General features: G+C 33.9%; 1 pseudogene; it reads right to left on the minus strand.

The window, feature by feature from the left end:
• Positions 1 to 4406: 4406 nt before the first annotated feature.
• On the minus strand, positions 4407 to 4503 carry LOC138838689 (U6 spliceosomal RNA; annotated as a pseudogene).
• Between the last annotated feature and the right edge of the window lie 1356 nt (positions 4504 to 5859).

Raw genomic sequence — 5859 nt, forward strand, 5'->3', positions numbered from 1 at the left:
ACTAAAATATTCAAAAGATTTTCAGAAATTGCAAGACTTGCTCCGAGATGTTATGTATATTGGAAGAGATATTCAAAAAGCCTTATTTGTTAAAGTCGCCGTATTTTCTCCCACAAAAGAGCCATTAGTAAAGATACCTGTGCATGTACAAAACACCTTCAAATGCACCCACAATCTGGAAATAACACTTGCTTTTTGTTTGTTCGTTTTTGAAAGGAATATCTAACAAGCATATCCACAATACTTATTTTCAATGAATAAGATGGGATATTCAAACATAATATGGGTTGGATTATCTCTTAGTGAGAATAGATATAATCTTGCAAAGAAAGTGATTTTCAACAGAAATCCGGAAAGAGTTTATCCAACTTGTGTTTCACAGGAAAAATCAGAGAGTAATACCTGTTTGGTCAAGTCAGTCCAAATCACTCTATGAGTGTATCTTAAAAGTATAACCAATTTAAGAGGTCAAATACGTATTTTGTACTGACACTCATCTTATAGCAACAACTTACCAACTAATTATGTCTGAATCTTTTTACCTAACATACAATAAGAGCTGACAGCGGTCTCTTTTTCTAACTTAATATTGTAAATGCTTTGATTATGATATTATTAGACAAATAATATGTACAAAGGATGGTTCCACTGAAATGACATGAGAGAACACTGATAAATAAAAACATTGCAACACAGTTAGCTTTTTTTCAGCCTCACCCTGTCCACATTGGCAAGCAACATTGCAACAGCACACACACACATATACACATACACACATGTTCGCACATGTACACACACATATACATGCATGCTAAATTGAGGGTTTATTGTACAAAAAAGTCCACATAAAATATTAGTGATTAGGACAAATGATAATATGCCTTATTACAAAATAATACATAAACCATTACCACGCATGTTACATTTTACATGCCTCTCCACATGAGACCATTTAATTTAGTTTTAATTAATTAATTACCTTATTAATTAATTTATTTGTTTGGTGCTAATACTAGGGCTTGAACTCAGGGCCTAGCTTTGTCCCAGAATTTATTTTTTGTTTCAGTTTTCTCAAGGCTAGCATTTTACTGCTTGTACCACAGCTCCATTTCAAGCTTTTGCTGGTTACTTTAAAATCAGAATCTAATGGACTTTTTTTTCTTGGTCTGCTTTCAAACCACAATGCTCAGATTTCATCTTTCTGATTAACTACTACTAAAGACATAAACCATCAGTGTGGCTTCTACTTTTTCCTATATAGTTATCTAATGCACATACTTAGATGGTAATATTAAAATGAGAGTATAGAAGCAAGATGTACAGTGATGATACTGTCCTGTCAGAAATTCAAGTTAGTAATGTAAATTTATTCTTAAAACCATACACAAAAAATACCATGATATAGTGTAAGAGAACTCACTATTGAACATAGGAGCCTTAAGAGCTTTCTAATAGATCCATTATTTATTGGTACCCAACATTAGAAAAATGTATGAGGCATTGGTAAAATAGAAGTGCTTTGCATGACTACATACATTCCTTGTTTTTATAAGAAACTTGCTTTCATCTAAAAAGTAGGCCTGTCTATTGTCTTCATGTAATTTTGATGATTGAAAGTGCTTAGTGAGAAGGTCAAAATGTATTAGTAGTCCTTCACTGTCAATTCTCATTTTCTTCTTGGAGAATATAATGATCAAATCAGTAGTTCAGAATCGGCAAGCAATACTTCAGAATCATGCTTCCAGTGCAAGTGGATCACCAGTAAGAAATCCTCAATACCAATTTCCACAAAGTTTTGTCACAGATACAATCTCCCTGCCTTCTCTAGCTGCTTTACTACCCTCTTATTCCTTCATTGTACAAGAAAAGTATGATTCAACTGATTTCAGTCAGATCTGTTACTAGAACTATCAAGGATTTATTTTACTGTCTGTAATTTGGTAAAGTTATGTCTCTTTACGTAGGCTACTAAAAATGTATTTACTAACTTCAAGTAAATACATAAATTCGATTTCCATCTCTTTTAAAAAATAAAATTTTGTTTGCTCTACAAATTGATCAGAGGCATTGATTTTGTGGCTAGCTACGTCATTACACATCTGTCTCTTTCTTTCTCTCTCCCTTTCATGGTTCTCATAGATAATATGATTGCTCCATAATTATCCTAATTTATTTTGCTTTTATATTTTTGGTTGTATCATTTCACTTTTTGCTCTGCCATTTCCCAAATCATTTATATAGAAGACATTATTTCCTATTTTCTCATGCCTAGAATAAGCTGCACATGAAGACATCACTTGTCCTCATTTTCAGTGTGTACATTTGAATATGGAGGAATATCTTTCCTCTGCTCTCCATCAATTCCCTACTCTTCAGTTAGAATAATTTCGAATAGTAAAATTGGAAAAAGAGAAAAAACAATCATGGGGAATAAACAGTTACAGAAAATTCACCAGATATTTCTGACCAGTTCAACCAATGTGAACTATTAGGGAAATAAATGGACACCTCATTCCCACTGGCACTCAAAGTCTCTGGTTAGGCAATTCTTAGGAATATGGGGAACAAGGTGAAAAAGTAAGGAATGGTATCAATTGCAAGAAAAAAAAATTGGAGAAGGATCCAAGCATATTTCTTCATTGTGCTGCCGAAAATATTCAGCTTACTACAGTGCGGAGACTTCTTTCCCAAAAGGCCACTTATGTGAATAGTAGGGATGATGATAAGTATACCCCTCTTCGAGAAGCCTACGGTGGACAATTAAACATTGTCAGTGAGTTGGTGTCTCAAGCGGCACATGCAATAACTGTAGATGACTGGACACCCCTGAACAGTGCATATACGTGGAATAATACCAGAGTGGCTTCTTTCTTACTTCATCTTGATACAGATACCAATGCCCAAACTAAAGGACTCTTTTAAAAAAAAATTTTTTTTGGTCTGGTCGTGGGGCCGGAACTCTGGGCCTGGACGCTGTCCCTCATCTCTTCAGCTCAAGGCTAGCGCTCTACCACTTGAGCCACAGCACCACTTCCCGCTTTTTTTTCTGCTTATGTGGTGCTGAAGAATCGAACCTAGGGCCTCATGTATGCAAGGCAAGCGCTCTACCACTGAGCCACTTTCCCAGCCCAAAAATTTTTGTTTGTTTGATTTTTGTTGTTCTTGTGGGTTTTTTTTTTTGTTCGGTCATGGGGCTTGAGCTCTGGGCTTGGGTGCTGTCCCTGTGCTCTTCAGCTCAAGGGGAGTCCTCTACCGCTTGAGACACAGTAACACTTCCCCAAACTAAAGGACTCTTGACACCCTTATATCTTGATGTTGAGAATTGAGATAGCAAATATACGCTGGATCGCCTTCTGTTGAACTATTATATAAATCCAGGCCTGAAGAACAACATAGAAGAAACTGTATTCGATATTGCCAAAAGGATAAGTATGTATCACTACCTCTATGAAGTTGTGAAAGGCTGTACAAATTGTTCACCGAAGTCCTAATGGTCGGGTTAAGTTTCTTAAATTTCAAAAATGCAAGTCCATCTTTTGTGTCCCTACAAAATATTTTCACAATCCAAATAAAAGCAATATCTTTTTTTTTTGGTCGGTCATGGGGCTTGAACTCTGGGCCTGGAGCTATCCCTGTGATCTTCAGCTCAAGGTGAGCCCTCTACCACTTGAGACACAGCTCCACTTCCAGTTTTCTAGTGGTTTATTTGAGATAAGAGTACCACAGACTTTCCTTCCCAGGCTGGCTTTGAACCATGATCCTCAGATCTCAGTCTCCTGTTTAGCTAGGATTATAGGCATGAACCACCAGTGCCCGGCAGCACCAAAATTTTACTGTAAAAATTCATGGATTCCGCGGAATTCTTCCAACTGAATTGCCTGCCTTGGATGGAAAAATATATTCAATAGTTTTTGTAAACATGTATAATAACTTCTTCAGAGTTTGTGATTTTTTAATAAGAAATAATTTTAATTTACCTGTTGAAATGAGTAGTACAGAAACTAAAATATTTCTGGTGCTTGTCTGAAAAAGTATATTTTAAAATATTCTATATTCTATGTTTGCATAATGTTCATAATTTATTTTCTCCTAGATATACTTTGAATTCTATATTATTTTATAATATATAGGATCATTAATGTGTCCTTTTGGATTGTATTCCATATAGAAACAGTTTGAGTCCTTTTTTTCTAGGTCTTAATATTATTTTTCTTTGGGATAAAATGACAATATTGTCTATTTTGAAAAGTTTTGTAAAGTTTATGCTATGTAAACACCTTTCTGAGGTGATTTAATACACTGATGTCAAACTTAATTTAATTATATGAATTACGGGTATTGTTACACTTGTAATTTTGTCATCAACTTTTTAATCACTTTTTTTCATTTCTTGCATGTGAAGAATGAAAAATATGGAATACTTCTCAAATTTTCATATTGTACTTGTGCAAGTGCCATGTTAATCTCTGTATTGTAATTTGAGTATACTTGCTGCTGAAGCATGTAGTATCCTCTAAATTTAATAGTTAATGATGCAATCTTTATACAGGCTTATATCTATGGGTGCCTACTTGTAACAAGGAAACCTTATTGTTCCTAACAATGCTATTGATCTTATTTCCCTAAAATTCTGTGAATAGTGGAAAAAATTATATTGATCAGTCGATTGCTCACATTTCCAAACTTTTTTTGCCAATGAGTATCTTAAATCTTTTTATTTGGAATTTGATCATACTCTCTATTATTTATAGTTTGGTCCAAATGTGATGGTTTCTCAAGTACTTATTTATCCAGCTTTGTGGACCTAATGGATTCAAACTAAGCGTTGCTTAAGAGCTACTTCTAAACTTCTTCAGCTGACATTTTCCCAAATAAAGTTTTACTGGAACAAATGTCTACCTGAGCCTTTACCCTTCTTCCATGTGGGAAGAGACCAACCAGAATACCTTACCATGACAGCAAAGATTTTCTTACTAGAACAAAACTAATCTTGGTTATAAGGGATCATAGAGAGATGAACAATTCAAACAGAACTGTTCAGACGAGAAGGTATTTTATCAAAATATAATTGTTTATTATACATTCCATTTAAAAGTAGCTAAAGCCAAGAAGGTGAAAAAATTGTTCGTATGCATGATTACTTAATGTCCTGACCTGTCTCTAACTTCCTGGCAGGAACTTACACTACTGCCTTTTTATCACCAAATATTTTCATAGTTGCAGGAGAAGTGCATATGTTTCTCCTCATTATTAGGCATTAAATTGATAATGTTTTAATCACAGTCTTTTCTCTTGCCTCCATGCTGTAAATCTACAAATGATAAAGCTTTAGTTCTAACTCTATCAAACACTGAAGTAGAGATAATGGAATCATACTTTAAAACAGAGTTGCCTTTGATACAGTAACTACAACAGAACAATACAAAACGTGTGTCTTTTAATCATATTATATATAGTTATATATTTTATATTTTTATGTGCTGATTTTATATTTCACACAATGAAACTTACTAGAATTAGTTGATAATTTGACAAATAAATTGATATTTATTTACTCCAATAAATAGAATCGGAATATAAATATTTAGGTTTCAAATATATATTAGACTAGGAAACGTATCAATGCAATCTTTTTAGTATAAACTTGTGATACATTATAACTGTTCTTGGTCTTCTGAATCCACAAGAGAAAAAAACAATGTTTTCCTCTAATCTGTAATGGATTTTACTCTGCTGCTCTGTTTTTTGTTTTAACTCGCTTGTCCCAAACTGTTTTTGTCCATATTTCTGAAGCATTCTTACTGATTATGCCCAAATTTTGCTAAGATGTCTAAAAAATATTATTCTTCTGCAGTACCC

The sequence above is a fragment of the Dipodomys merriami genome, unplaced genomic scaffold (assembly GCF_024711535.1).
Source record: "Dipodomys merriami isolate MVZ:Mamm:240054 unplaced genomic scaffold, mDipMer1.0.p SCAF_288, whole genome shotgun sequence".
In the NCBI taxonomy this organism is placed as follows: Eukaryota; Metazoa; Chordata; class Mammalia; order Rodentia; family Heteromyidae; genus Dipodomys; species Dipodomys merriami.